Source organism: Lactuca saligna, chromosome 1, assembly GCF_052625555.1.
Source record: "Lactuca saligna cultivar CGN05327 chromosome 1, ASM5262555v1, whole genome shotgun sequence".
Classification (NCBI taxonomy): Eukaryota; Viridiplantae; Streptophyta; class Magnoliopsida; order Asterales; family Asteraceae; genus Lactuca; species Lactuca saligna.
This window is the reverse complement of record NC_136417.1, coordinates 177,202,399-177,224,219: the sequence shown is the minus strand read 5'-3', so window position 1 is coordinate 177,224,219 and position 21,821 is coordinate 177,202,399.

Genomic DNA, 21,821 nt, shown 5'->3' with positions numbered 1-21,821 from the left:
AATGACCATTGGCTCAAAGAGTTAATGGTTAGAGATAAGGGAAGAGCCTTAGTACGAAAAGTTCTCATGTTCCGTGTTGCATAAACATACATAAAGATGCATAGCAATACAATAGCAATCATGTTTGAGAATAACCAATTTAAATACATCATGCAAACAATAGTGTTCTGGACATGCTTTTCCACCCCAAAACATAAAAACCGAAAATAGGGGAGTGCGTGAATACTCACAATATGCAAAATATAGTAATCAAGTTTATGTGAGTCAATTAAATATAACGAACATAAATAGTTTAGGACATGCTTTTCCACCCCAAAACATAAAAACCGAAAATAGGGGAGTGCGTGAATACTCACAATATGCAAAATATAGTAATCAAGTTTATGTGAGTCAATTAAATATAACGAACATAAATAGTTTAGGACATGTTTTTCCACCCCAAAACATAAAAATCGAAAATAGGGGAGTGCGTGAATACTAACGATGTTTTGTGTAGACACAAGCGGTACTTCGGGATGCACCAACGTCTTACTACCGGGATCCTACGACATCAAACACACGCACTAGTGAGTTTCCATGTCGATATCTAATGCTAATATACTAAACTCTACATATAGGGAAATGCCAATTTATGTTTTAGTATTGGATTTTATATCAATTAGTTACACTTTTTCTGAAGTAATGAAATTCTATATATCGGGCGATTAATTACAACCTTGGAATATAAACTTTCCAAATTTTTAAGTCCTTATTACAACATAAATTCACGAAAATAGCATTCGAGGGATAAAAATTCTCAAACTTTTTATTTAACGGTTATTATACAATACTAAGCTGGGAAAATTATAAAAATGGATTTCCAAGCTGTTTAATTATATTTTATGATTTTTGAGCTTTTATTTCAATAAAAATTGAAATAAATAGAAAACAGTTTCCAAAATTACCCAAACTTTTTAATTAACTGCTATTGTACATAAATAGGCTGGGAAAAATATAAAAGATATTTTTCAGTGGTTATTTGTATTTTTCTTTGTTTTATTCCTTTAAATAGTCATTAATTAAAGAAATAATATTAAACAGTTAAAATAAATCACCATAAATTTTTGTAACATCATTTACAGTATAAATATCCTGGGAAAAATATCAAAAGTGGTTTTCATAATGTATAAACTGGTTTTGGGTATTTATGTATATTTAAGTGTATTTTAGTGCAATTAACTTTAGAAAATAAGAGAAAAATAGTTTACAGTAGAGAAAAATATTCAAAATTTTTATGTTACCTCCTACTCTATAATATTATATCCTGGTAAATTTTCATGAATTTTGGATAAACAGAACTATTTCTCCCATTTTTAGACCATTATAATTACCAAAAATTTGGAAAAATAGTAAAACATGATGGAAAATCTTGAAATTATTTTCTGGAGTCACCCATCACAGGTAAGGTATGTGAAAATTGTTAGATACAATTTTCACATCCTATAAAGTGGTTTTGTAATTTATCATTCCCTAAACAAAATAAAATTAGGAATCGTATTAAACAGTAACAAAAATTATTGAAATTTGGTGAGGGGTCATTATTCCCCATAAGGATCATAAATGAATTTATTTAGGATTTATTGACCTCTGGAAGTATTTTATATGATTTATGCCCTTGGTTTTAGCAATAATTCTAATAAATCAAAGAAACAACAAAAGCTCTTGAAATTTTCCAGATTATCTCATGCATGCAAGGGCTTTCGAAAGGAAAAATGTAAAAAAATGTATTCAGAAGAGAAATGAGGGTAATGATTCCAAACAATTTAAGAAAAGTTGCATGCAATAATGCATGAAGTGTAAATGTGGCTGAAGTTCATGAATTTGTGTAGCCCATTCAGTGAGGTTTTAGGCCACGAAATTTCGACCATCATTCACTAGATATGTTAAGTTTCTAAGGTATTTTTCCTCAGATTTATGGTTGGGTTTAAGGCCATTGTTTAAGCAAGATAAATATAGTGATCACAGAAAAAGAGCTGTATGCGCAACCTTTTTGTAAAAATTGCCAAAAATCGGATATTTAATATTTTACAGTAAGACCAGTTGGGTTTGAAAGTTAGCTCGTGGAACTAACTGTAACGACCCAATTTTCATGTCCAAAAATTTTATTTTAAAACATTACTTTTAGAAAACATTAATAAATAAAAGCATTGTTTGATCACGCCATAACACATGCTGCTACCGTGCCGACTCCTTTCCCCTAGATGAGGAGGTACCTGAAACCAAAACTGAATCAGTAAGCACAAAGCTTAGTGAGCTCCCCCAACGTACCACATACCATGCAAACACATAACATAAATACTGCCAGGCTATTCTGGGGTGCCTGACTACCCGGTACGGCCATTCTGGGGTGCCGACCTACCCATACGGCCATTCTGGGGTGTCGTCCTACCCGTGTCAAGCCATTCTGGGGTGCTGACTACCCATGTCAAGCCATTCTGGGGTGCTGACTACCCATCGGTCCTAACAACCGATCCTCGGGGACTGGCCCCTCCCGCTACCTCTATCGCATAACATAACAGGCCAACATACAAGCATACCATCACATACCATACAACAACATATAAACACATATTGGGCCTTGCCCAATGCTTCGGGCCGAAGCCCGGAAACTGCATCGGATCGAAGTCCGGAACTGACTGGGACTTTGTCCCCTGCATCGGACCAAGTCCGGAACTGACTGAGCATAGCGTAGCATATCACCTAACATAACAAATATACTACATACTGCATCGGGCCGTAGCCTGGAACACATAACATAAAACACATAACACAAAGCGCATAAATCATGTCTGAACCACAAAGGCATCAAACATACTAACTACTACATCGGACCGAAGTCCGGAAACTACTACTAACTGGACGGGCCAGCATTGTGGCCTTAGACCCGTCCCTACTGGAAGGAAACTCACCTGAGACTGCTGAACCCTACTGATAATTCTCTGGCTGCTACTCGACAATCCCCTGATCCGCTGCTCCTCCAGCTCTCCGAGCTATCAATATACATATAACACTTAGTCTGACAGTCAACTAAGTCAACTCTGGTCAAAGTCAACCTTCCAGGTCAACCCTACTCGCCGAGTCTTCCTAACTACTCGCCGAGTTCATAAACTCAGGGTCTTTCTTATTCGCGACCCGACTCGCCGAGTCAGTCCATGACTCGCCGAGTCCTAGACAATCTTCAACCAACTCACCGAGTTGCTCATCCAACTCGCCGAGTCCATGCCTAACTTCATCCGGCTCGACGAGTTGTTCATCCTACTCGTCGAGTTCCTCCTCATCTTCAAGCTACTCGCCGAGTCCACTCGAAGGACTCGCCGAGTCCAGTCGGTTCTACATACATGAAGAGGACCTTTGAGTCATGCATGGACTCCAAACTGTAGATCCATTCCTTTAAGGTCTATTCCTTACGTAAAGTTGCAAACTTTACGTGTAGAGAAGGAGATCTAGGCAAGATACGCCATTAACTAGGGTGTAAGGCCAAGGGACTTCGAAATCAACACAATGACTGATACTTTATGCTTCTCCAGGCCCTAAAACACTTGAATCTGAAGTAGCAACTCCAGATCCGGCTTCTAACCCAAAATAATAACATTATGGCAAGAGAGCCCCAACAACTACACATAGATCTAGGTGCAAAAAGGATCCAGGAACTAGTTTATTACCTCCAAGTGCTCAAAATGAACTCACAATCCCAGATCTATAGCTCCTTATTGGTCCTCCAATGTTCCTTCTTCCTTTTCCAAGCTTTAAAGCACCTTCCAAGGCTCAACTAGGAGATATGACGGCTAGGGTTTGATATCCAGGGCTAAAGAGGCAGTAAGGAACCCTGGGAAGAAGATTAAGACATTTATATAGGCCCCAAGTCCCAAATTTGAGGGTTTTCCACGCACAGACCAGACTCGCCGAGTCCCCCTGGTCGACTCGCCGAGTCGGTCACTTACTCCCCGGCCCGGATCCCGCTCGGACTTGCCGAGTCCCCCTTAGACTCGCCGAGTCGACCCCTAAACTTAGGGTTTTCTTTCCTTTCTTGGTCTTCGAAACTTTGGGTGTTACAACTCTCCCCCACTTAAACTAAACTTCGTCCTCGAAGTCTGCTATGGCCCATTGCCTGCGAGCTGCCTCTAAGCCCAACCAACTATTCCAACACCAGCTGCCTACCCTTGCTGGCTTTTGCTCGATCCTTCCGACTAACCTTAATCCTTGCAGATAACACCTCGGGTCAACCCTGACCCTGAACATCCTGGAGACCCAACTTACTCAACTGGCAATCCTTCTGGTACTCACCGAGTACTGAACTGAACCTATAGGGGTTCACCCCTTCCTGTCCTTGCGCAAATCCCTTGTCTTCCCAAGGCAAGGTTCTATAACCAACTATTTCTCTGTAACTGTGAAGGTCCTATACTTCACCAACTCCATCACCCCCGCCAATTCCAGTACGGGTCAATACCGCCAACAACCACCGACGCCCCTATCTGACATAACTTGGTGCCGAGCACCCCCGGTCCTTACTGACGTCTCCATATTTGGGTTACCGAACCCTACCGGTTACTACACCCCTTCGCAATCTCCTAGTCGCTTCCAGCGACTCCTGAAAATATTTCGACTTTCTATAACTGTTCTATCCATTCTTCCGCTCATACTGAAACGATGCTGCTGGGAATAGCTTGCTTATATCCCATCTGATTACTCAACTCCTACTAACTTGAGTCTTTCATCCCGAAGAAAAGATACTTGTCTAGCTATCTTTACATGTTACTTATACTCGACCGAAGGCTCAACTGATCTTGCTGCGAGAGACTTGTCATTTCCACATCAACCAACTATACCGTCAACACTAATATTCCAACTCAAAGACAATACTGACCCCAAAACTCCGATACCTTTCAAACACTGAATTGCCTGCAATACCGAACCTGCCTGAAACACTAAACTGCCTGAAACGCTGATCTGGCTGAATCACTGAGCTGCCTGAGACATTAAACTGGCTGAAACACTGAGCTGCCTGAAACACTAAAGTCGAGTCCAACTGTGGAGTCAAGGGACTCCTCCCTTAGTCGCTTACACGACTTCTGAATGAAATCTTCCTCAAGGACTAGTTTCCACTAGTTATCCTGTCACTGAGGCTCTAACAACCTTCCGATCCAACCGATCGGGTCCATACTTCACATCCTGACATCATCCATTCTATGACTAATAACATGATGGCTCCCAGACTGACGGTAGCCCTTAACATACCCGAACCTCAACGGTCCACTGCTACTCTGATCTCATAACTGATGTGACGATCTATAGCCAAGATTCGCTGACTTAGCCATAACTGAACCATTTGGGAAATCCGAATCTAATCCGTGGATTCCCATATTCCCACCGTTGCACCCGAACGGGTGGGAATTACTACATTCCCGCGTTGAGCCACGCGCTCATGCTGCTACCAATCTGATAAAAGCCACGGCTACACCCGCGGATTCACAAGTCTCAAATACTATCTGGCTACTAATGAACGCTACGGCTACCCCCGCAGGCTTACAACACTCTACTACTATCTGACTACTAGTGAATGCTACGGCTACCCCCGCAGACTTACAACACTCTACTACTACCATCCCGAGGACATCCTGACTATCCCTAGTCCCGCTAGTGATTCTTCATCCCGATTTCTCACACCAGCCCTCAGTCTTTGAATTTTGCATCATCTTTGACATCTTATATCCTTGATATACCTAGTGCTTCGTCGAGGAATTCTCCGGCTTGGTTCCCAAACCCACCGTCTACTAATTTGGATACAAGAAGCTATTGTTCGGAAGTTTCCAACCTCCCAACTCCTAAATCTACGCAATCTGCATGCTACCTCAGACACTGGCTACTAATGCTAAAACATCTCCTACTACCCGTTCTCAGGGTCTTCATTCCGGTTCTCTTGCGTCCGACAGGTGGCCCTCAATCTTGGATTCCCAACCAGCTTCTCACCATCTCGATTACATGAACTAACTGATGGGAAAAGTTCTCGAACTCCTAATTCTGAACTTCTCAATCCCTCCATCACTGAGCTACTACCATTTCTTCTTAGAGGCCGCGCACTCATTCTGAGTCTACGAGACTCTTATCCAAATGTACCCGGAGGGTTCTCCCCCACTTCAATCCTGCTTATTCCTTGCGGCTTCACACTCAAAAGAGATCCCGATCCTTGCTGTCATTCCATCATCATCCTGCTAAGGAACCCAAGCCTGCCATAGCTAGGGATCTAACCAATCCATTCCAACACTAACCACTCCGAACTAGCGAAGGATCGGGACATCAATGCAGCACTAACACCACACATAAGTTTATTGACATCAATGCAGCAACATAGCAATAATGTTGAGAATAGTAAAATAGAGGGAAAAGAATCATACCTGCAACCTGACGTGAAGGATCCTCAAATCTCTCTGATTTTCGGACTCTACTATGGCAATAAGGCTATCCCAACCGCTGAACGGGGCAATTCACCCTAACATGGCCAGGCTGATGGCAACGATGGCATAACTCTACTTCTACTGTGCATTCCTGACGTTTGTGACCCTTCCATCCGCATCTGCCGCACTTAGACTTGCTGCGCACGCCAGCTCGTGCTCCCTTCTCCCTCGAGCAACTATCTCGACCTTGCGGGCTTCTGACACCCACTTCGACAGTGTCCAACTGCCCATCTTGCCGAACTAGACCGGAAGACCGCTTCCTCTTCCCCAGCTGACTATCCGAGTCAATCTCCCGCTCATGGGTCATAGTGACCATTTCACCCATTGCTTGGACAGCTGAGGTCCGCCTTTCAATCCCGTCGACCACACTATCGGTGATACGCCCAATGGTGTTTGGTAACTCTTCCTGGAGAACCCGCGAAACCTCTGCAGCAATCCAATCCCGCAGGGAACCCTCTTGGGGGTAAGGGGAACCACTCGCTCCCGACCCCGGATGACAAGTGCTAAAAATGGGACTCCCCTTTCTGATGGATCCCTGGGATCCATCAGAATCGGGCCCTATATGGGCCCCAAACTGTCCTGAAACTGCCCCGGCCCCAAAGGCCTTAAGGTGACTGTCCATGAGCTCCACAATGGCCTCTCTAACTGAACCGAAAATCACTGGAGTTTGATCAATGATGTTGCGCATAATCTCTGCGGAAATGAAATCCCTCATCTGATCATCAAGCTGCCCGGCTCCAAAACCCGAGCCAGATCCCTCCCCTGCACCCAAACTGCCAACTGGTATCTCGCGCAACGTCACCATGCTGAAAATATAACAATCCCCGATCAATTACATACTACTGCTGAGGGATCTCTCACATACTCTACTAGTTCCTTGGTTTCGCCTCGGCCCCTCTTGAATCGAGTACGGATCCTCTGCTTTCAGTAGTATGGGCCCCTACTACCTTCCACATCTATCCGTACTTTCCTCAAGAGTTACCTCAACTCCACCAAGTCCCCTTTACTCTTCTACTGATCTCTGCTACTCTCATCCGGCTTGCCCTAGGGAACCTCTAACTCTACCCAAACAGTCCTCAGCTGCGCCGTAGGGCCAAATCCAGCACTCTAACATTATTCAACCCTGATCACGTGTGATGAAACGTATTCACCTAATGGCTAACTCTCATCACTCAGAGTCCCATAAAGCACAAAGCAAGCAACATTCGGATAAGGGAAACATACTCAGGCAAAACAATTCTCATAACAAGAAACTGCACCAGCATATAATGCTAAGCTCATACTTTTAGGCATAACCTACACAGGCTATCCTACTACTGTCTACTCATTACTAGCATGCAATTCTCATCAAGCTGAAACACATAAAGCAGGCACATAAGGCATCATCTTAGATCCTTAGTCCGATTCTAGCATGCTGTTCTACTGAAGCTGGAAACTGAAACTGAACTGAAACTGATACTGAAACTGATATCGAAAATAATAACATAACTTGTATGGGTAAATTGGGAGTACTTACTTGAGCTCGGCCGGTCGCGCACGTCACACACTTCGCTCTCTCTTATGACTCTTTTTCCAAGTTTTAGAGAACATTTTCTTTCGAAAAATCTTTCAATCCCTCGATTTGAGTTCAGACACCCCCGAAGGCGTGTCCGAATCCCTCAAACCAGGGCTCTGATACCAACTTGTAACGACCCAATTTTCATGTCCAAAAATTTTATTTTAAAACATTACTTTTAGAAAAAATTAATAAATAAAAGCATTGTTTGATCACGCCATAACATATCGCAAACCATGTTTAACAATCAAACCATACAATCCATCAAATATCAGAGTACAATCCCAGTGAATCTCGTAAATGCGGAACCGAAGAGTGTGTGTGTGACATGCTGCTACCGTGCCGACTCCTTTCCCCTAGATGAGGAGGTACCTGAAACCAAAACTGAATCCGTAAGCACAAAGCTTAGTGAGCTCCCCCAACGTACCACATACCATGCAAACACATAACATAAATATTGCCAGGCTATTCTGGGGTGCCTGACTACCCGGTACGGCCATTCTGGGGTGCCGACCTACCCATACCACCATTCTGGGGTGCCGTCCTGCCCGTGTCAAGCCATTCTGGGGTGCTGACTACCCATGTCAAGCCATTCTGGGGTGCTGACTACCCATCGGTCCTAACAACCGATCCTCGGGGACTGGTCCCCTCCCGCTACCTCTATCGCATAACATAACAGGCCAACATACAAGCATACCATCATATACCATACAACAACATATAAATACATATTGGGCCTTGCCCACTGCATCGGGCCCATGCCCGGAAACTGCATCGGATCGAAGTCCGGAACTGACTGGGACCTTGTCCCCTGCATCGGACCAAGTCCGGAACTGACTGAGCATAGCATAGCATATCACCTAACATAACATATACTGCATACTGCATCGGGCCGTAGCCCGGAACACATAAAATAAAACACATAACACATAGCGCATAAATCCTATCTGAACCACGAAGGCATCAAACATACTAACTACTACATCGGACCGAAGTCCAGAAACTACTACTAACTGGACGGGCCGGCATTATGGCCTTAGACCCGTCCCTACTGGAAGGAAACTCACCTGAGACTGCTGAACCCTACTGATAATTCTCTGGCTGCTACTCGACAATCCCCTGATCCGTTGCTCCTCCAGCTCTCCGAGCTATCAATATACATATAACACTTAGTCTGACAGTCAACTAAGTCAACTCTGGTCAAAGTCAACCTTCCAGGTCAACCCTACTCGCCGAGTCTTCCTAACTACTCGTCGAGTTCATAAACTCAGGGTCTTTCTTATTCGCGACCCGACTCGCCGAGTCAGTCCATGACTCGCCGAGTCCTAGACAATCTTCAACCAACTCGCCGAGTTGCTCATCCAACTCGCCGAGTCCATGCCTAACTTCATCCGGCTCGATGAGTTGTTCATCCTACTCGTCGAGTTCCTCCTCATCTTCAAGCTACTCGCCGAGTCCAGTCGGTTCTACATACATGCAGAGGACCTTTGAGTCATGCATGGACTCCAAACTGTAGATCCATTCCTTTAAGGTCTATTCCTTACATAAAGTTGCAAACTTTACGTGTAGAGAAGGAGATCTAGGCAAGATATGCCATTAACTAGGGTGTAAGGCCAAGGGACGTTGAAATCAACACAATGACTGATACTTTATGCTTCTCCAGGCCCTAAAACACTTGAATCTGAAGTAGCAACTCCAGATCCGGCTTCTAACCCAAAATAATAACATTATGGCAAGAGAGCCCCAACAACTACACATAGATCTAGGTGCAAAAAGGGTCCAGGAACTAGTTTATTACCTCCAAGTGCTCAAAATGAACTCACAATCCCAGATCTATAGCTCCTTCTTGCTCCTCCAATGTTCCTTCTTCCTTTTCCAAGCTTTAAAGCACCTTCCAAGGCTCAACTAGGAGATATGACGGCTAGGGTTTGATATCCAGGGCTAAAGAGGCAGTAAGGAACCCTGGGAAGAAGATTAAGACATTTATATAGACCCCAAGTCCCGAATTTTAGGGTTTTCCACGCACAGACCAGACTCGCCGAGTCCCCCTGGTCGACTCGCCGAGTCGGTCACTTACTCCCCGGCCCGGATCCCGCTCGGACTCTCCGAGTCGCCCTTAGACTCGCCGAGTCGACCCCTAAACTTAGGGTTTTCTTTCCTTTCTTGGTCTTCGAAACTTTGGGTGTTACACCAACCAATACAAAAAGTATATCATGATTTGGTTAAGAAATGACTGAGTTATGACTGTTCAAAGTCGAACAAAGTAATCTGGCAGATTGCATGTTTGCCTGTGTGCATTATTAGGGTATTTCAACAAGAACATCATGCATGTCTTTGGTAAGGCCTGATTTCTAACACATGCATGGAATGAATGAGCATCCAAGATGTACTAGAAATGGTTTAAATGCTTTTGGTCATGCATGAACACAAAAGAAATGGAGAAGAACATGGAATATTATGTTTTGATGTCACATGATCATATGTGCATCTTTTCCACTCCTTGCATGGGTTTGATCCCGGATTTTAACCATCTTTAACACATGCATTGGGTTATGGTGAGAATCTACAAACCACAAGGGGAAAATAAAGATTTCTAGCCATGGAAAGGCATTGAATCCGAAAAGTAGAGAAGATTAAGAAGAAAAGAAGTTTAACCATGAAACTATGGAAGAAGATGTTGTTGTTTACCTTGGTTTTGACCTTGAGAGAAGTAAGAACACTTCAAGGGCTTCACAATCTCGAAATTTTGCAGAGAATTGAGAGGATTTTCGTGAGTTTAGAGAGAGGGAAGAAGAGAGTGAAGTGTGTGAAGAGAGTGAAGTGAGAGAGTGAAGAGGGAAGAGGTGGAGTGAGGGTTTAAGCTTAATGATTGTGTTTTGGGGAAGAGAGAGGGTATGGGGAGAGGTGATGGCCGGTTTTTGCATGCATTTTGGCTTCCTCTCTCCTAAATTTTAAACTTTATAAACTTCCCTCCTATATTTTATATAAAAACATTCATTTTTATAAAATGTTTATTAAGCAATTTGATTTATTTAAAAATCTTGTTTTCAACAAATAATTTATGATTAATACTTGTAATTTATATTTCTAGTTCATTGGTATAATCCATAATTTTATTAATAAAATTTGATATTAGGAAGTTTATAGCCAAATTTTATAAAGTTTTTAAGCTTTATAATTTATAACTTTGGATTTTTGGCTCTTTAGGGTTTTTGGAATATTGTTTGATATTCAACAACATGTTGAAGTATAATTAGAATGTTTTAATTTATTTTTAGAGTTTCATACCCTATTTCAATTATAAAAAAGCTTGAAGCTTTATTCTAATTATAGTATTGACATTTCCTATTGTAGCTAAGCAACTTACTAGAATTGTAAGTATCAAGTATATTAGTCCTAGACCGTAGTTGGATCCTAGTTTATGCAAGTTTTTGACCTAATTTATACTACTAGGTCATGGCATGTTGTGCATGAATGGTTATTATAAAGATGCATGAGTCCAAGAATGACCTGAATTGGCAGTTGTCACAGTATCCCCCACTTAAAAAGAATTTTTTCCCGAAATTCATTCTATGTCATCGCTTGTCATCGCAAGGGAATAGTTGCGGATACTTTTCCTTTATGAAGTCCTCGTGCTCCCAGGTGTACTCCGGCCCGCGTTTTGAGTTCCATCGAACTTTCACAATCGGTATCTTACTCCGCTTAAGTTGTTTTACCTCCCTGTCAAGGATTTCTATCGGTTCCTCAACGAAGCTCAGCTTATCATTGATCTTAATTTCCTCCATGGGTACTATCAATGTTTCGTCGGCTAGACATTTCTTAAGGTTGGGGACGTGGAATGTGTCGTGAATGGCTCTTAACTCTTGGGGCAATTGGAGTTTATACGCTACTGGACCAATCCTTTCAAAGATTTCAAAGGGTCCAACATATCTCGGGCTTAGTTTTCCTTTCTTACCAAAACGCACAAGCCCTTTCCAAGGCGACACTTTTAAAAGTACCTTGTCTCCTACTTGGAATTCTAATGGTTTTCGACGATTATCCACATAACTTTTCTGACGATCTCTAGCAGCTTTAAGCTTATCCTTGATGATAGCAATCTTGTCGGATGTTTCCTGGATAAGTTTGACTCTAGTCAACTTTCTGTCTCCGATTTCTGTCCAGCATAAGGGCGAACGACACTTGCGTCCATACAATGCTTCATATGGAGCACATTGGATACTCGTGTGGTAACTGTTATTGTAGGAAAACTCAATTAGGGGTAAATGAGTATCCCAATTTCCTTTGAACTCAATGACACACGCTCGTAGCATGTCTTCCAATGTTTGTATTGTTCTCTCTGTTTGCCCATCTGTCTGAGGGTGGTAAGCTGTGCTCAAACTATCTTGGTTCCTAGTGCCCTCTGTAACATCCACCAAAATCGAGATGTAAAACGACTATCTCTATCAGAAATGATAGATAGGGGTACACCATGCAGAGAAACAATTTTGTCGATGTAGATTTGGGCCAATTTTTCCATCTTGAAATCTTCTCGAATGGGGAGAAAGTGAGCAGATTTTGTCAGTCGATCCACTATGACCCAAATTGAGTCATGACCTTTAGCATTTCTAGGAAGTTTGGTAACAAAGTCCATAGATATTTGCTCCCATTTCCATTGGGGAATTTCAGGTTGTTGCAACAACCCGGATGGTTTCTGATGTTCAGCTTTGACTATTGAGCATGTCAAACACTTCCCAACGTACAAGGCAATATCCTTTTTCATTCCAGGCCACCAATAGTACTCTTTAAGATCCTTGTACATCTTATCTGCTCCAGGGTGGATGGAGTATTTAGATCGATGAGACTCCTCTAGTACCATGTCTCTCAGGTTGTTAACCCTTGGAATCCAGACCCTGTCTTTAAAATAATGAACTCCATCAGGTTTGGTTTCAAATCTTTCTTCCAAACCATGTAAAGTTTCGCCTGGAAGATTTTCCTTGCATAACACTTTCTCCTGGGCATTAATGATTTGAGATTTCAAGCTTGTCTGAATTACCATTCCCAAAGCTCTCACATGGGAAGGTTTCACTCTTTCTTTCCTACTAAGAGCGTCGGCTACTACGTTAGCCTTCCCTGGGTGATATCGTATCTCACAATCATAATCACTAAACAACTCTACCCATCTTCTCTGCCGCATGTTTAACATTTTCTGATCTAGGATATGCTGAAGGCTTTTGTGATCGGTATAAATGGTGCACTTGGTTCTGTACAAATAATGCCTCCATATCTTAAGGGCGAAAACTATTGCTCCTAGTTCTAGATCATGGGTGGTATAATTCTTCTCGTGCAGTTTGAGTTGTCTGGAAGCATATGCAATGACCTTATCTTTTTGCATTAGCACACATCCTAATCCTTGATGAGACACATCACAATACACCACAAAGTTCTCTAATCCTTCAGGTAAAGCCAGAATTGGTGCATTGCACAGCTTGTTTCTCAGGATTTGAAACGCCTCTTCGTGTTTCTCTTCCCATAGAAATTTTCTATCCTTTTGGGTCAAAGATGTTAATGGTTGAGCAATCCTAGAGAAATTCTCAATGAAGCGTCTATAGTACCCAGCTAATCCTAGGAATTGTCGTATTTCTGTCGGGGTTTTGGGGGCCTCCCATTTCTTGATTGCCTCTATCTTAGCTGGATCTACATGGATTCCTCTTTCACCGATCACATGACCAAGAAAATGTACTTCCCGAATCCAAAATTTACACTTAGTGAACTTGGCATACAATTTATGTTCCTTCAATAGCTCCAACACTAGCTTTAGATGTCTATTGTGATCTTCTTTGGTCCGCGAGTAAACAAGTATGTCATCGATAAATACAATTACAAACCTGTCTAGGTATGGTCTACAGACCCTATTCATCAAATCCATGAATACAGCGGGTGCGTTCGTTAGTCCAAAAGGCATGACTAAGAACTCATAATGTCCATAACGGGTTCTAAATGCTGTTTTGTGAATGTCCTCTTCGTGAATTCTTAGCTGATGATACCCTGACCGAAGGTCGATTTTTGAGAAGTAGGAAGCGCCCTGCAACTGATCGAACAAGTCATCTATTCTAGGGAGGGCGTATCGATTCTTGATTGTCAACTTGTTCAATTCTCTGTAATCAATGCACATTCGGAACGAACCATCTTTCTTTTTGACGAATAACACTGGGGCTCCCCAAGGTGAGAACTTGGTCGAATAAACCCTTTGTCTAGAAGTTCTTGAAGTTGTCCGGATAGTTCTTGCATCTCGGATGGTGCAAGGCGATATGGTGCTTTTGCTACCGGTGCCGCTCCGGGAACTAAGTCTATCCGAAATTCGACCTGCCTATAAGGGGGTAGACCGGGCAATTCCTCCGGAAACACTTTGGGATAGTTTTGAACCACTGGAATCTCCTTGAGTTTCTTAACTTCAGGTTCTCTCTCTAGCACGTAGGCCATGAATGCAATACAATTCTTCTTCAGGTATTTGTGAATCTTCATGCTTGATACTATGTTTAAACTTCTTCCTGGCTTTTTACCGTGTATGATAAGGGTTTCTCCATTAGGGAGAGGCACTCTAATGACTTTCTCGTAACAACCAATGTCCGCTCTATTTTTGGATAACCAATCCATCCCTACTATCACATCAAAACTACCTAGCTCTATCGGAATTAGGTCAATGCTAAAGAGTTTATCAGCTAAATTCAGAGTACAACCAGGAATTATATCATTAGCCCTAATTTCATACCCATTAGCAAGTTCAATAGCATAAGCATTCCTCATCTTTCTCGATTTCAAGCCAATTAACGGTCTAAATGATAAAGAAACAAAACTCCTATCTGCTCCCGCATCGAATATTACTGATGCAAAATGGTTGTTCAGGAGAAACGTACGTGTTATCACTTCAGGGTTTTGACGAGCTTCTTCTGCACCAATCACAAAGGCTACACCTCTTGGCCGTCCAACTTGATTTCCTTGGAAGTTTTGTCTGGCTTGGCCTTATCCATTGTTACCAGGTCCATTGTTCAGTTTGGGACATCCTCTACGGAGATGATCAGTACTCCCGCACTCGTAACATGCCCTTTTTCCCTCCTTATTCACCTTACAATACTTCGAGTAATGGCCTGTTTGCTTATAGTTTTGGCACACCAGGCAAGCTCCCTTGTGATGGAGATTACACTTATTGCACTTCGAAAGCAGTCCTGAGTACTGCTTTCTCTCCTGCACTTCCATGACTCCCTGTTCCTGAGTTTTCACTGGCTCTTGCTCTTGGGCTCTTACCATAAAGTTTCTTGAGACTTTCTGCTTCCTCCCTGAATTGCCTCCATACTTCTTCTCTCCCTGATCTGTTGGCTTCCTCTTGCTACTAGAGCTTTCCTTTGTTCATGCTCCCATCCTTATCACATCACAATCAGTAATAGCCCACCAAGCACATAATATGTTGTCATCGCATGACCTGCCTCTCGTGTAGCAGCACTAGCAGTGTCAGCAACCTCCATCGAATGCTGAAACAGGATTTCCATCCCTGTCATCACTTCGTTCAACACCTCCTGATGCCCGGCTATTACAGCGAGGCTATGGCACAGATCTGCTGCCATCGAATACATCCTCCGGGACTCCTCCGGGATCATACCTGGCTGCCTGACAGGTATTCCTATGACTAGTTGTGGTGGCGGTGCTCTCGGTCCTGCAACGCTGGGTCCTGCTCCACTAGGTCCTGCCGTGCCATGTCCTGCTGTGCTTGCAGGTATCCTTCCTGGAATGGGAACACTCTTCCTCGCCGTCCTCCGAATGCGAAGTCCATAAAGCGGTGGCTGTGGCAACACCAATGTAGGTGATGCCTCACGTCGTTGACTCGGGGCGTTGTCATGGCTGATCTCCACCGAGTTCCCAGTATCTTCTGTATCCTCTGATGGGTCTTCTTCTACCGAGGCGGGGGGATTACGTCGAGGGATAATAGTGACGTAGTCAGACTCATCGGCTGAGGCGGTAGCGCGGGAAGATGACGATATTGACATAGTGGACTGTGACATAGTTTCAATGAGATATGAAATAAATGACAATGCATGCCTATAATATGCAATGCTTACACACTCCAAAATTAACCATTTTGAGTTTTTGAAATAAAGTTTTCTCAAATATTTTTGTTGACCATATTCCCATTATAATTAGCTTAGGCTTTGTATAAATCTTTCCTTAATTAAACATAGGTGATCAGACTATGTTTAATCGAGGTCCAATAATACAACTCCTGACCTAATTATACTAGTAATATGTTTGATGTAAAAAGAATTTCTTTGTAAGTTTTAGTTATAGGTTGTGTTTTCTTAAAGAAAAACCGATGTTCTCTATAACTTTAGCTATGATACCACTTCTATCACACCTCGCTAAAGCGGAAACGCAAGGTATGACAGCGATAACGGTTTCAATGCAAAAGATAAAGATACATCACCATAGCAGTATTTAAAAGTTTACAACCCATAGCTTCAAAAGAAACAAAATACAAGTTTTTCAAAATAACATTGTTCAAAATATAGCTTCATAATAGCTTCAACATGATGCAGCATGCTCTATGATGATGAATCTTTACATCCACTTACTAATTACCTCCTGAAAAAGCACGTAAAACGAGCGTCAACTATGAAAATAGTTGGTGAGTATCACAAGTTCATAAATCGAGGGTACAATAATGCTTTTCGTAAGTACAAGTACATTGCTTTAATGATAAAACAAAGTTGATTGCTATTAAGGTATAGAAGTTTATTGCTAGAACGAGAAACACGTTTGTATGTGTATGAGCAAACAATGAGTCTCAACCAAACCTATGACTGAAGCCCTATCGAGATCTATGCTTATCGTTCCATAGATGAATATGGTATCATGCACTCCAGCGTTTCGGGCGAGTGAGGAGTTGTCAATTCCTAATAGCGCTATCCATAATGACCATTGGCTCAAAGAGTTAATGGTTAAAGATAAGGGAAGGGCCTTAGTACGATAAGTTCTCATGTTCTGTGTTGCATGAACATACATAAAGATACATAGCAATACAATAGCAATCATGTTTGATAATAAACAATTTAAATACATCATGCAAACAATAGTTTTCTGGACATGCTTTTCCATCCCAAAACATAAAAACCGAAAATAGGGGAGTGCGTGAATACTCACAATATGCAAAATATAGTAATCAAGTTTATGTGAGTCAATTAAATATAACGAACATAAATAGTTTAGGACATGCTTTTCCACCCCAAAACATAAAAACCGAAAATAGGGGAGTGCGTGAATACTCACAATATGCAAAATATAGTAATCAAGTTTATGTGAGTCAATTAAATATAACGAACATAAATAGTTTAGGACATGCTTTTCCACCCCAAAACATAAAAACCGAAAATAGGGGAGTGCGTGAATACTCACGATGTTTTGTGTAGACACAAGCGGCACTTCGGGATGCACCAACGTCTAACTACCGGGATCCTACGACATCAAACACACGCACTAGTGAGTTTCCATGTCGATATCTAATGCTAATATACTAAACTCTACATATAGGGAAATGCCAATTTATGTTTTAGTATTGGATTTTATATCAATTAGTTACACTTTTTCTGAAGTAATGAAATTCTATATATCGGGCGATTAATTACAACCTTGGAATATAAACTTTCCAAATTTTTAAGTCCTTATTACAACATAAATTCACGAAAATAGCATTCGAGGGATAAAAATTCTCAAACTTTTTATTTAACTGTTATTACACAATACTAATCTGGGAAAATTATAAAAATGGATTTCCAAGCTGTTTAATTATATTTTATGATTTTTAAGTATTTATTTCAATAAAAATTGAAATAAATAGAAAACAGTTTCCAGAATTACCCAAACTTTTTAATTAACTGTTATTGTACATAAATAGGCTGGGAAAAATATAAAAGATATTTTTCAGTGGTTATTTGTATTTTTCCTTGTTTTATTCCTTTAAATAGTCATTAATTAAAGAAATAATATTAAACAGTTAAAATAAATCACCATAAATTTTTGTAACATCATTTACAGTATAAATATCCTGGGAAAAATATCAAAAGTGGTTTTCATAATGTATAAACTGGTTTTGGGTATTTATGTATATTTAAGTGTATTTTAGTGCAATTAACTTTAGAAAATAAGAGAAAAATAGTTTACAGTAGAGAAAAATATTCAAAATTTTTATGTAACCTCCTACTCTATAATATTATATCTTGGTAAATTTTCATGAATTTTGGATAATCAGAACTATTTCTCCTATTTTTAGACCATTATAATTACCAAAAATTGGGAAAAATAGTAAAACATGATGGAAAATCTTGAAATTATTTTGTGGAGTCACCCATCATAGATAAGGTATGCGAAAATTGTTAGATACAATTTTCACATCATATAAAGTGGTTGTGTAATTTATCATTCCCTAAACAAAATAAAATTAGAAATCGTATTAAACAGTAACAAAAATTGTTGAAATTTGGTGAGGGTCATTATTCCCCATAAGGATCATCCATGAATTTATTTAGGATTTATTGACCTATGGAAGTATTTTATATGATTTATACCCTTGGTTTTAGCAATAATTCTAATAAATCAAAGAAATAACAAAAGCTCTTGAAATTTTCCAGATTATCTCATGCATGCAAGGGCTTTCGAAAGGAAAAATGTAAAAAAAATGTATTCAGAAGAGAAATGAGGGTAATGATTCCAAACAATTTAAGAAAAGTTGCATGCAATAATGCATGAAGTGTAAATGTGGCTGAAGTTCATGAATTTGTGTAGCCCATTCAGTGAGGTTTTAGGCCACGAAATTTCGACCATCATTCACCAGATATGTTAAGTTTCTAAGGTATTTTTCCTCAGATTTATGGTTGGGTTTAAGGCCATTGTTTAAGCAAGATAAAAATAGTGATCACAGAAAAAGAGTTGTATGCGCAACCTTTTTGTAAAAATTGCCAAAAATCGGATATTTAATATTTTACAGTAAGACCAGTTGGGTTTGAAAGTTAACTCGTGGATCTAACCAATACAAAAAGTATATCATGATTTGGTTAATAAATGACTGAGTTATGACTATTGAAAGTCAAACAAAGTAATCTGGCAGATTGCATGTTTGCTTGTGTGCATTATTAGGGTATTTCAACAAGAACATCATGCATGTCTTTGGTAAGGCCCGATTTCTAACACATGCATGGAATGAATGAGCATCCAAGATGTACTAGAAATGGTTTAAATGCTTTTGGTCATGCATGAACACAAAAGAAATGGAGAAGAACATGAAATATTATGTTTTGATGTCACATGATCATATGTGCATCTTTTCCACTCCTTGCATGGGTTTGATCCCGGATTTTCACAATCTTTAACACATGCATTGTGTTATGGTGAGAATCTACAAACCACAAGGGGAGAATAAAGATTTCTAGCCATGGAAAGGCATTGAATCCGAAAAGTAGAGAAGATTAAGAAGAAAAGAAGTTTAACCATGAAACTATGGAAGAAGATGTTGTTGTTTACCTTGGTTTTGACCTTGAGAGAAGTAAGAACACTTCAAGGGCTTCACAATCTCGAAATTTTGCAGAGAATTGAGAGGATTTTCGTGAGTTTAGAGAGAGGGAAGAAGAGAGTGAAGTGTGTGAAGAGAGTGAAGTGAGAGAGTGAAGAGGGAAGAGGTGGAGTGAGAGTTTAAGCTTAATGATTGTGTTTTGGGGAAGAGAGAGGGCATGGGGAGAGGTGATGGCCGGTTTTTGCATGCATTTTGGCCTCCTCTCTCCTAAATTTTAAACTTTATAAACTTCCCTCCTATATTTTATATAAAAACATTCATTTTTATAAAATGTTTATTAAGCAATTTGATTTATTTAAAAATCTTGTTTTCAACAAATAATTTATGATTAATACTTGTAATTTATATTTCTAGTTCATTGGTATAATCCATAATTTGATTAATAAAATTTGATATTAGGAAGTTTATAGCCAAATTTTATAAAGTTTTTAAGCTTTATAATTTATAGCTTTGGATTTTTGTCTCTTTAGGGTTTTTGGAATATTGTTTGATATTCAACAACATGTTGAAGTATAATTAGAATGTTTTAATTTATTTTTAGAGTTTCATACCCTATTTCAATTATAACAAAGCTTGAAGCTTTATTCTAATTATAGTATTGACATTTCCTATTGTAGTTAAGCAACTTACTAGAATTGTAAGTATCAAGTATATTAGTCCTAGACCGTAGTTGGATCCTAGTTTATGCAAGATTTTTGACCTAATTTATACTACTATGTTATGGCATGTTGTGCATGAATGGTTATTATAAAGATGCATGAGTCCAAGAATGACCTGAATTGGCAGTTGTCACACTGCTCCTCCATTTAGGGTAAAGACCCAGCCCGACTGCGAATGGTAGTTGTCCCTATCGGTCTGAAAACTGGCATCACTATACCCTCGCACCTTCAAGTCATCACTCCCTCCAAGGACTAAGAACCATTCTTTCGTCCTCCGAAGGTACTTAAGGATATTCTTCACCGCAATCTAATGTGCTTTGCCAGGGTTCCCTTGATATCTGCTAACCATGCTCAAAGAGAAGGCTACATCAGGGTGAGTACAAGTTATAGCGTACATGATTGAGCCAACTGCGGAAGCGTACGGTACTCGGCTCATTTCTGCTATTTCAGCTTCAGTACGCGGACTTTGAGTCTTACTCAACTTGGCATTTCCTTGTATCGGTAGTTCTCCTTTCTTTGAGTTTTCCATACTAAAACGTTTTAGTACCTTCTCTAAGTAAGTATTCTGACTAAGTCCAATTAGTCTCTTACTTCTTTCTCTTATTATCCTTATTCCCAAAATGTAAGAAGCCTCTCCGAGGTCCTTCATAGCAAACACTTCCCGAGCCAGGACTTGACTTCCTGCGGAGTCGGGATGTTGTTTCCTATGAGTAATATGGCATCGACATATAGAACAAGGAAGCTTACTATACTCCCACTGGCTTTGACATGTACACAAGATTCGTCTTCGCTTCGTACAAATCCAAACTCTTTGACTTTCTCATCGAAGCAAAGATTCCATCTACGAGACGCTTGCTTAAGTCCATAAATGGACTTCTCAAGCTTACACACTCTGTTGGATGCTTCGGATTCATAAACCCCTCTGGCTGAGCCATGTAAACATCGTCAGCCAACTTTCCGTTAAGGAAGGCGGTCTTGACATCCATTTGCCAAATTTCATAATCATGAAATGCGGCAATTGCTAGCATCACTCTAATAGATTTAATCTTCGCAACTGGTGAGAAGGTCTCATCATATTCAACTCCTGGAGTTTGAGTAAAGCCCTTCGTAACCAATCGCGCTTTATACGTGTGCACGTTCCCATCCACGTCGGTCTTTTTCTTTAAGATCCATTTGCACCCAACGGTCTTACGTCCGGGCACATAATTAACCAAATTCCAAACTTGGTTATCGTACATGGATTGGATCTCGCTATCCATTGCCTTTTTCCATTTCACAGACTCCGGGCCTGCCATGGCTTCCTTATAACTATTAGGTTCATCAAGATTTACTAGTGTACCATCACTAATATACGTGTCCCCTTTGGTAGTAATATGAAAACCATAAAACTGGGGATTAACTCTAACTCTATCGGAACATCTAAGAGGTAAGGACTCGTCAATCGGTTCAACCGGAGTTTCTGTTGGATATAGTGTCTAAGTCCATAACTTTATTTGGTATGAACTTGACCCGACCCGGCATGGTCC